This window comes from Sesamum indicum, linkage group LG16, assembly GCF_000512975.1.
Source record: "Sesamum indicum cultivar Zhongzhi No. 13 linkage group LG16, S_indicum_v1.0, whole genome shotgun sequence".
In the NCBI taxonomy this organism is placed as follows: domain Eukaryota; kingdom Viridiplantae; phylum Streptophyta; class Magnoliopsida; order Lamiales; family Pedaliaceae; genus Sesamum; species Sesamum indicum.
In genome coordinates, this window is record NC_026160.1 from 146,817 (window position 1) to 158,931 (window position 12,115).

Here is a 12,115-nt window from a genome sequence, read left to right on the forward strand (position 1 = left end):
TTTTTTTTTTTTGGTGTTTTTCTATGTTGATTGCTTTACCCAAGTAAAAATATAATTTAATTGACTATGATATGTTTATTTCAGCATTATGTACATATTTGAGATGTTTAAATCTATTTTGGTTGTTTTGCTGTGTTTTTTGTATGCAGATCATGATACTGATTCCATAATTATTGGTCTATACTATTGGGGTGAGTTTATTACTTTGCCTAAAGCTAGATCTAAGGGGGGTTTTGTAAAAAAAATTGATTATACAAATTCTTTGCCTTGAATAAGAGGGAACTTGACTATTTTTGTGATAAAGTAGGCATTATATGTGGGAGGACCTACTATATGATCATGACAAGGGATTGATGATAATGATATAAAATCATTGTTTTAAAAATGTAGGAGGCCTAAAATGCAAGTTTTTATTGAGCTTGAACAACTAATGATGGTTGATAATGGTAAAAGGATTATTGAGGATGAGGGTGGGGATAATTATGATTCTTTATTGGACAAGGATTATGATATGGTAGAAGAAAGCATAATTGAAGATGTTATATTTGAGAAATATGTAGATAGTGAGAACAATATATAGGTTGTCCAGTTTGTTAAACCGAATCGAACCAAACCGAACTTTTGGTTGACTTAAAGTTTGGTTCACCGATCACCCATATCAAAACCGAACTAAATAACCCTGGTTCAGTTCCGTTATAATTGAAATTTTTTTGCCTTTTTTTGTTGTTTAAAATGAAAAAAAAAATTGAAAGTTTTATAAAAGTTATAAAAATATATTTAAGTATTTTTTTCAATTTTATCCAAAAATATCTATACAAAAATATCAAAATCTAATGTACAATGGATGATATATTACAAATATAATTCAAATCAAAAGAACACAATAATTATCCATTCATTTAAATCAAAATAAAAATTTAAATTCAAATTTAACAGTACAATATTCAATATCCAATTCATATAATGAATAACATCAATGTGTTCGTTTGATCAATGACATCATAAGTTCATAGCCCATCAGTTGTGACATGGGAATCTTGAGAATCTTTCTATGAGATTGAAGTTCTTCCATTGACTATCAACTTATTTTATAAAACAAACAACAATTAAAACTATAAAAGTGAATGAAAAAAAGTCATACTTACATGATATACAACATCATAACTCGATGATGGTTGAGTCTGAGCCCACACTTAATACAACATCCACAAGATTAAGATTACTCATAAGAAATAAAATGATAACTGAAATATATATCAATAAACTAATATTTGCAATAAATATTATCTTAAACTATACCTTTTACAATTTTGTCAATGGTGTCGTAATCTTCCTCAAGTGGTTTGAATAGAGTGTGATGTAGCCAATCTTGGCAACAAATTAGAGCTTGTGCCATGTTTGGAGTCAATGAAGCTCTAAAATCATTAATTATGCGACCTCCAGTAGTGAAAATAGATTCCGATGCAATGGTAGATATGGACATAGCTAATACATCCCGCGCCAATCTTGCTAAGATGAGAAATCTTGGAATATGCAATTTCCACCATTCAGTGATGTCAAAGCTTGGAGATTCATCTGTCTCAATTTCCTTGTTTAGATAACTATTCAATCTCAAACACCATTTGTTTTCATTTATTTCTCTTGTCTCTAACGTTCCTTCATTCACTATTATCATCTTGATCTTGGCCTGATTCACCCGAACGAAGTGGTAGAAGGGTTTGATGTTGTAGAAGAATACACTTTTTATATTCTTCAAATAAAATCATGGAGAGCAAATTTGACCAGATTTTTCATTTCCTCTCTTACTTTTGGCCCATACATATTCTTGAAAACATATTGAAGATAGGAGAATTTATGATGAGGATCAAGCATAACAACATCATATACATCATGTTTATGTTTTCAACATTTCTCTAATACTTATCAAATTTTTGCTTTATTTTATGTGTCATGTCTACCAAATAATTATCATTACTCCTAAGTCACATATTCAACAAGTTATTGACATAACTTATTTCATCCAAAAAAGTATTAGAGGTCACAAATAAAGATAAAAAAACTCAATTGGTTAGCTCATAAAAGTAGTGCAACACCTTCACAAATTTTTCGACCATAACCTAATCTTATTTTATAAGCAACCCAACTTTACCATAAGGTCTATGCCTGGTTGAAGCCGACAGAGGTTCCCCATTTTCTCTCTTTAGAGTTATTATATATATATCCAATCCATTAGATTTTATGGACTTTTTGGGGAAATGTTGGAGTCTAATATAAAGAATAATGAATGTGTGAAGTCCAAGTGAGTATGGGAGAATTAATGGTCGTGTTCGTGTCGACATACCTTTATAGCGTGCACGCTAATGGGCACACCCTACCCCCATTTATTTTTAATTCTTTTTTTCTTTTTCTTTTTTTTTTACGCTCGTGATTCGCACGATCATATAATGCTAGTGACACACGCTGTTCCATTTATATTAAATTCCTATTATATTTTCTTTAAAAAAAAAAAAAGAAACTTTAACATAAGGTCCACCAGACATGAAATCATTACAAAAATCAGCATCATATATTGCATATCTTATAAACACACCTTGAAAATCAAAGCAATCTCTAGCACATTATAAACTGAATTCCATCTTGTAAGGGCATCTAAGCATAATGATTTTTTGCTTTGGATCTTCTCCTCAACAACATAATCATTAAATTTTTTTATCCTAGTAGGTGATTGTCGAACATACCTAACAAATGTTCGTACATGCTTAATGAACTCATTCAATTCCTTCAAACCATCCTTGGCAATAAGATTAATAATATGAGACAGATATCCAATATGTAAATATTTTTCATCACGTATGGCAGTTCCCCAATTAAAAATATTTCTTCTCAAATAAGCAACAGTTGTGTCGTTAGAAAAAGCATTGCCTGCAGTTATAGCAAAAACTTTATCAATCTTCAATCCAACAAATATTTTTCAATCTACAAACCCACATCATCACCTCTATGAGTATGACATTGAATGAAATTAAGAACGACCTCATGAATTTTTCAATCACAATCAATGTAATGCGCAGTCAAACACATATTAGTTAGTCTCTGATTAGAAGTCCATGTGCCCATTGGCAATGAAATTCTTTGTTTAGAAGTTTTGAAACTATCCCTGGTTATAGTGGTTCCAGACGGGATAATAAACTATGCGCATGCAACAAATATAAATTGCCTAAGTTCTTCATTTTCGACAAACTTAAATGGCAATTAATCTATAATGACCATACAAGCTACGACTTTTCTAACAACTTCTTGATCAAATTTTGAATTAGAAGAACCTTCTGTAAAATTTCCGTTACACTCTAGCAGAAACTAGTTATTGTTTGATTATCGACAACAAAAGCATTATCAGGATGTTTTTTGCATACTTTCTTATGGTTATTCATTTCAGAAGTGCCATTCTTATATTTATCAATAATATAAGTTCGTTCGCAATCTTACATCTTGCTCTTGGCTTTCCCTCGCTGTCAGTATGGCCAATGAAATGATCCCAAGCCTTCGCTCTTTTACATGTTTATTTTCTTTTTGTCCTTTGTGATTCTTGTGGAGGTGTGAGAGAAATCCCTTCTTCCTCTAATCTCATATCTTCTCGTTCGTTTCCCTAAGGCAAATCCGATGTTTCCCTTTTCATTCGTTGATCAGCTGCAACATGCAATAAATGTATCAGACATGAAACGACATCACCAAATAAAAAATGAGAATGGGGAGTGTGTGTGTGTGTGTTAACCCATCAATAACAAGCCCCAAGAAACCAAATTAAATTATGATATTCAAATAGGAAAGTGTGTTTGTGTTAGCCAAAGCAATTACAATTTCTAACTAAATAATTAGACATTAAAAGATTTCAATTGCAAATGGCTTTCTTTCAGTATACTTAATTAAAAGATGAACACTATAAAAAAAATAATAGGAACAAGAGAAGTCCTACAACCTCAGGCAACATACTTCAGATCTAGCTACAAATCACAACCACAAACCAGCAATTAAACTCAACAAACCCCAACTCAGCTTAATTCTTTCTATATCCAAATCAGCAAGCAATCTCTCAGTTACACCAACCAAACTCAAAGAAGTAACTCAAGAGTTTCCAAATCTAAGAAAAAGACGCAACTCTTTCAAGAAAAATAGCAAGAATCAAACAAATAAGCAAATTCCAAAAGAAACCTCTCAATTTTCCACATACACATCACTCGGACACACACACACACACACACATATATATAGTGGTGAAATTTCTCGATTTTCATGCAATGAAAATCGAATTATCTCAGAGTCACACCTCTATATTTCTCTGATTCTTTCATCTCCCGTAGAGTCCCAATCACCGCCATAGTCAGTGCCTTACCACTGTGTGTTTTGTGTTCCAGTCGTTTTGCCTCTCTTCGCTGTTGTTTAGAGAAAACATAAGAGAAGAATAAAGCTAGAGAAGAAGATAAAGATTCAAAGAAGAAGATTGAATTTAAAATATCAGTTGAAGTGTATATAATATATAATAATATATTTAATAATATATATATATATATATTAGGAAAACGGTAATCGATTCGGTTCGGTAATCGAACCTGGAAAAAATGGACCGAAAAAATTAAAAAAAAAACAAAAATCAAACTAAATTTTCAACTCAACCAATTTTCTGTCGGTTTACTGAATTATGCACAGCCATAACAATATCATACATAATAGTGAAGAAATAAATACCGTGGGCAATGGGGATGATTGAGTTGCGAATACTTATAATAATTTTGATGAAAATAAATTGTTTGATGGAGAGGGGGAAGGGTCTGCACACCCTGGGTTCAATCCTATTGAAATTTATGACCCCACATTTGATTTGGGGATGATCTTCAGTCAAAACAAAGAGTTTAGACAGGCAGTTCAATCACATGTAATTTTAACTAAGAGAACCTTAAAATTTACAAAAAATGACAAGATTAGGATTTACGCCTTGTGCAATGGAGATGATTGTTAGTGGAAAATCACTACAAAAGGTTAAAAATAAATACACATTTCAAATAAATTATTACAATCCTAAACATACATGCTCTCAATCATTTCATGTGAAGAATATTAAGACAAGTCTAATCCAAAAAGAAATGTGAAGGGATTCAAGAGTAATGTAATGAATGAATTGAAACATCATGTCTCAAGAGACCAAGCCTACGGGGCTAAAAGACAATCATTGAAAAAAACTTGAGAGTAGTTCATAGTCCCAATACACTAGGATTTGAGATTACACTGAAGAACTAAGAAAAACAGACCCTGGTTCCACTGTAATTTTAGGAGATGTTAGATTTAGCAGATTTTATATATGCTTCAATGTTTTTTTTAAGTGGTTGTAGGCCTATCATTGGAGTCGATGGCTGGCACTTGAAGGGACCTTATGGGGGCTAATGTTACTAACAGCTACTGGGGTTGATCCCAATAACAATATATATACCACAGCATACGCAGTTGTGAGGAATGAAAGTGAGGAGATATGGGAGCGGTTTAACAATCTTAAAGCAAGATTTGAACATAATAAAGCGTTATGAGTACAATTTCATGTTTGATAAGAAGAAGGGTCTTATAAATGCATTTCAAACTATTTTTTCTCAAAGGTGTGCACAAATTTTGTGAGGCATATGCACAATAATTTCAAATTTTCTAGTTTCAGTGAATTGGCATTTAAAAATGCATTATGGAGGGCAGCTAGGGCAAGTACTAATAGGTAGTACAAAATGAGAATGGATGAAATGAAAACACTTGATGCAAGTGTACATGAGTGGTTTAATGATAAACCACCATAATGTTGGAGAAGGTCACACTTTACTATTATCTCAAAGTGTGACATACTGTTGAATAATTATTGTGAGTCATTTAATAGCAACATTTTAGATGCCAAGTCTAAACCTATCATCATAATACTCGAGTGAATAGACAATTTATAATATAGAGGCTTTAGGAAAATAGGGATAGGGCTGCACACAAATGGAAAACAAATGTTTATTCCAAAATTGGAAATATATCATTTAGAAGCATGTGGATAAGATTAGGGACTACATTCTTATAAAAGCTGATGACAGACATTATCAAATCAGCTGTTCTGATGGTAGTCAATTTTGTGTGGATTTAGATAAATGGAGCTATACATGTAGGAAATAGAACATTAGTGGTATACCATGCAAGCATGCAATAAGTGTCATATTCAATCAAAATGGGATACCTGAAAATTATGTGCATGAGTATTATTTTATGGTCACTTATAAGAGGGTTTATGCACATGCAATCATGGGATAAGTAGCTTATTGAATTTTGAATTATTACTTGAAATATTTGGATGTTATCACATGACAAAAAGAATAAGAGGTAACACTGTAAGTATTATTAAAGCAGTGGCAGCAACAATCAATGAAAATATAAGTTTGATCATAAAAAACAGTATGATTATCAAGCTTGACATAAAGTTTGGATATTCCTTTTTGGAGAAAAAGGTACAAATTTATACCCATGAATTTGCAATTACCAACACTCAAGCCACCTGTTACACAAATTAAGGAACCTGCTACACTAATTGAGGAACCACAACCTAGATCAACAACCAGAAGATGTTACAAGTGAACAGATACAAACGTTTACAATGCATGGGCCATCGATGTATAGTCAACTGCAGATAAGCCACCCACCATTGCCTATACAATCACAATCAACCTTATGTCCAAAACTGAACATCAGGATCCCCAACCCATGACTGGCACACTGGACATCCCAATTTTCTCATATAGGCCTACAAGAATGGTTGAAGTAAAAAGTGATCTAAACGACTTGTTTTTGGAAAGTTTTTGTGTAATTTTGCTGAAAAATTTGATGTTTTAGACATATGTTTTGGTTGAAAATTTTGATACTTTTGACTTGGCTGAATATTATATCCAATAAACAAGGTATATTTTATTTAGCCCCAAACAAGTATTTTGGCTGAAAATTTTCAAGTTTTAAAAAAGGTATGCTTGAGACAGCTTAAAATTATTATAGATTTATTATGTTCAATAATCAAAAATTGGGGCTACTATGCCGGAAAGAAAATGAGACATTTTAGGGATTTTCTCTTACCATTTGGGGCTAAATAATCCAACATTTGTTGGCAAGTTTTGAAGGAAAAAACTCCTGACTTGGCAAGTTTTACCAAGTGTATGCCAAGTTGTCAGTTTTTTCCACATAATAATATTATAAAAAAAAAAAAAGGAGTTGGAATTTCATGTCTACACGTCCACCAAAATTAGCAAATTATGTGCAAACATAACTGATAAGGTGTAATTTTTTGGCAAAAAAAGACTAAGATTGTCATTTTTTAAAAAAATTACAAGACCAATTAACCAGAACAAAATCGTAAAAGACCAAAATTATCATCCTTAAATTATAGAATTAAAATTAATTATTTTTCCTATTATAAAATATTTACATACATCCAAAAGGGGACGGTGCATGTTTGCAAGAATTAATTAAGTTGGCGACAGATCCATTCAGCAAACATATTATATCCGTTTCATGTTCTCGCCGATGGCTAATAACAAAACGACATCATAGCAAATGCCATATGAAATGTAAAAGCAATTATCTTATATAAGTGTGTGTCTATATTTATATATGTCTGAATATATTAGCAGTTGTAAACAGACAAACCACCTTTCGTTCTCACAAAAGGGCACCCATGATTGAAGTTAAATTAGGATATTATTTTCAAACATTTATGTCCCACGTCTGTTTTCTGTTGAGATTTGACTTTATTTCTTATGTGTATTAATTAACCATATACGTACATATTAGTTAATTGATTAACAATTTGGACAAATTTTGTCGAGAAAAAGTTAACAATTTATATAGTTACTTTATGGATCTTAGGTGGATCCGAATCATAGAAACATGCTCTTGTCTATCACTTCGACACTGGGTGTCCATTGTTGTCACATTTCAATATTCTAAAAGTGAAAAAACGTATATATGATCTCTCAAAACTAATAATATTATTCGTTGGTTCTTTTAATTATTTTATTTTTATCTAATCTAGTTTTTGCTTGTCCGAACCTACATGTGATGTGGTGTCCAACGTCCAGAAAGGTTTAATTTATTGGTACGATAAGAAAGGATGTGATCATGAGATATTAATCTAACATTAGATTGGGAATAATTAGTTCTTATTTAATGTATATACAAATATTATATTTAAAAATCATATATTGTGTATGTCGTAGTTTGATCATATTTACAGGGTTTTTTTGGTGAAGTTTAATTTATTTAAAAGACTTATATGATAATTGATAGTTTATAGAATGTAACAAAATAGATATAAAAAAAATAGCTTATAGATTCCAAATATAGTTATGTTAGCAACATATAAGCTTTCTTATTAAAAATAGAAGTAAGTTGTTTACAAAAATAACATGACTAACATTTTAAAAGTTCCGTATTTTATGCCAATTGATATATATTCTAAAATTTTATTTTTAAAATAAAATCTAATATCTTATAAAATGTTTAAAAATATTTTAATTTAGAACATCCTGTAGTCTACGACAATGCTCAATGTTATTATTTGTTTGTTTACATCTTAGTTTGGACAATAATCTCTTAGAAATTCTATGCAATGGATTTTAGCATCTTAAGTACGATCTATTAAGAGAGAATTCGATGAAACGTATTCCTTTATTTATATTAATGGAAAAGGTCAAGTAAGATGGCACTCACATGCTTGATGGAACTCGAACTTATGATTTCAAACTTATTTATCGGATCTCAATCTAAACCATTAAACTAAAATATTATTGATGGTTTCCTTAGTCTATTAGTAATGGTATTATTTGCACTTGTAGAATTGCTTTTAATTTAGAGTGATGAGTTTATTGGCCTAAATTTTGATTAATAGGTATAGAAAAATTGATCTTCAAAGTAAGTTGATGTTGAAATAGCTAATTATTTAAAATCTCAACTGGCAAAAGTGTCAAATTAATTTCAACTTTTATAAAACGATGATCATTACGATAGTGATTAGAGATTTAGGTTGCTGGCATTCTTATAAATATAACTGAATACTAAAAGTGATTTTGAAAGTTCCAAAATATATAAATGCATGAACATAGTTGAAGTTTCATGAATATTCAAATTACCGATTGCTGGTCGAGACCTCACAACTCAAAAATTATGAGTTTAAGTCATACAGATGTGGGTATATATACTTTTATAATAATTTATTTTTTTTTTGTCTTGTTTTAATTTATTTGTTAATTTGAATTATTTATGAATTAATTAACTTTTGAATTTGAATGCATTGAATAAGGATTAAGTGCAATTTTCGTCCTGTTTTTTTTGTATTTTGGTGTTTTATCTTTCTAGTATAGCAAATAGGTCCTTTAATTTTTTAATTTACCACTATTTTGGTCCTTCAATTCGCAAGAGTTTGCAAATATTGCCGGAAAAAGCATATGCATCGTACGAGCTTTTTTTTCTGGGAATTTAGTTTCAATTGGTTTATTTAATGAACCAAAACCGTAAAAAATTAAAAGCTACAAGACTTATGATGTCCTGGAAAGATTAATAACTAAAATATCAAAATGCAATAAATATAGGATCAAAAATTTGCTTCATGCTTACAAAAATTGACTAATGGGATCTTCAAAAAAAGCAAAAAAAAAGCACACGCATTTTCTATACAATAATTAACAAAACATGTAAGGAAAAACACTCAAGAAGACTACTAATGGCCTACTTAGTTATTGAAGGAAAAATGCAGGTGAGGATTATCATAAGAATTAATAATAACAACATTAATAGTAATACATAAGAGACGTCGACAACATCAGATTTCTTATAATATCATAAAATTTGGTAATATTACTCCGCAACAAAATTCATCAGTTTGTCCGCACAGGACATCACCCGCCGCATCACACGCGCGCACACACACACACAGGAAAACACACAGTGTACTGAGAAATTAGTGCATCAGCAAAATGTTATGGCCGATAATGATGGTGAGGATCTGGGCCACCGGGCGCGACCCTGTCGTCGTAACCCTGACCCAGTGATCTCCTTCTGTACACCTCCAGTTCATCAGGGCTAAACCCTATTTTCCTCTGAAAATATCGGAAGTTGACGTCCTCCGGTGTGAGTGGAAGCACACGCGCCGCCGAGGTCAAGAAGCACAAGAGAAAGAGAAAGAAGAACAAGGGCACAAACATTCTTGGATAAGCCATTAATTCCGATAAGTAATTACTGAGAACGAGCAGAGATCGATGGAGGGATTGTAGATAAAAATAAAGTAAATTATAACCCTAGATATTGAGCTATGGGAGAGTGCATCAATGGTTGCATGGATAAGGGTTTCATGCTATTTATAGTATAGAGCGTCCGAAGCAGTAGCTAGGGACAGAAAACAGTGGAGAGAATGTGCATGCTTTTATTTATTTGTTTTTAAATATGGAAAAGTTTTTTGCATGGATAATTGTCTCTTTCCATCCCCAAACTTTAATGGGAGATTTCAGAGCAAACAACCAACTTATGTTCTATATTTAATTTTATTTAGAAAAATTATATTTTACGTCTCAAAAATTAGTCTTTTTATAATTTTAGTCCCATTATTTTTTAAAAATTTATTATATTTAATTTCATAACTCCAAAAAAAATTAATTATAGTCCTCAACTTTAATTTCGTTAAATTTCTGACAGAAAAAACCTTAATTCCCTTCAAGACTTAATAGAGCTCATGTCATGCATATGTTGTTTCTATCGTAAATTCAATAGAATTAAAGTTTGGGACTAAAATTGTAATTTTTTTTTCTGATTATGGGATGCAATGCGGTGAGTTAAAAATAATGAAAAAAATAACAAAGAAACTAACTTGTGGGAGGTCAAATACAATTTTTTTCCAATTTATTTAGTAAATAGTGCTACATGTATAATTCTTTTTCTTAGTAAAATAGATGAATGAATACTTGTACATATAGTTTGTATATGTTTCTTTGTTTATTTCGAATTTGTTGGTTGATGTAGAAACATTAATATATATTTAAAGTATGATGTATAAAAAATATATATATATAGTTAAAAGGCATAATAAAAACATTTGTTATTACTGATAATCATAGCAAAAAATATTTTTCATGTACATAAATTAAAATTTTATATTGATTTTATTTAATCATAATTAAAAATAATTATTTACTGTAATTTCTAGTTCATAGCTATTAAAAATGTTCAAAATTCACATGAAACTAAACAGGCAGAGAGTGGTGTGAAGTGGTTTAAGGTATTTTTATCAGAAAATAGAGACATGTCAGTTCCGCATATGGGATGTCTGAAATTGCTCTAAAAACTGTCTTGTCAAGATGCATATGCGTTCATAAAAATATATACATATGTATATGTTTGTTTGAAAGCTGTCTGATAGTTCAACCTCGTCCGCCAAAAACAGAGAAGAAGAGACAATTCTTTCCACTTTGTTTAATTATGATTTACATTTATGTCTAATTAGGTTTGGAGAATATATATATATACATATAAATGAAAAACCAAATGATATTGACCCTTTCCAATTTATTGTTTCAAGATAATACAGATGCCAACCACAAATACTATACCAACTTTTTTCAGTTTTTTAACTTTATAAATGGCATTAACCAACGAAAAGATCAATTTAAATGTTTAATTTTGTACGATGATGTCTTAATATAGAGGTTAGAATTAAGATTTTATGAATAATTTTGAAGTCATAAGTTTGAGTTTCACTCGACATATGAGTATTTATTCTCACTTTATGTGGGTTATTATAATTTGTTATTATTTTTTAGTTATATTAATGTATGAATTAGTATATTGTTCAATTTATGAAAATATTGATGTACTCATGTATGTAATTATTAATTAAAAAATAAGAATAATTTAATTTATTATTATAAACCTCCATATATAATAATTGTGCATTAATAATAAGCCGAGATAAAAGTACATATGATGTGGGTGCCACCTCAAAGGTTTGGGAATCTATACAAAAGCCCCAAGTTCGCTTATTTATTACAAAACAGAACGAGATCTGTGCCTCGTT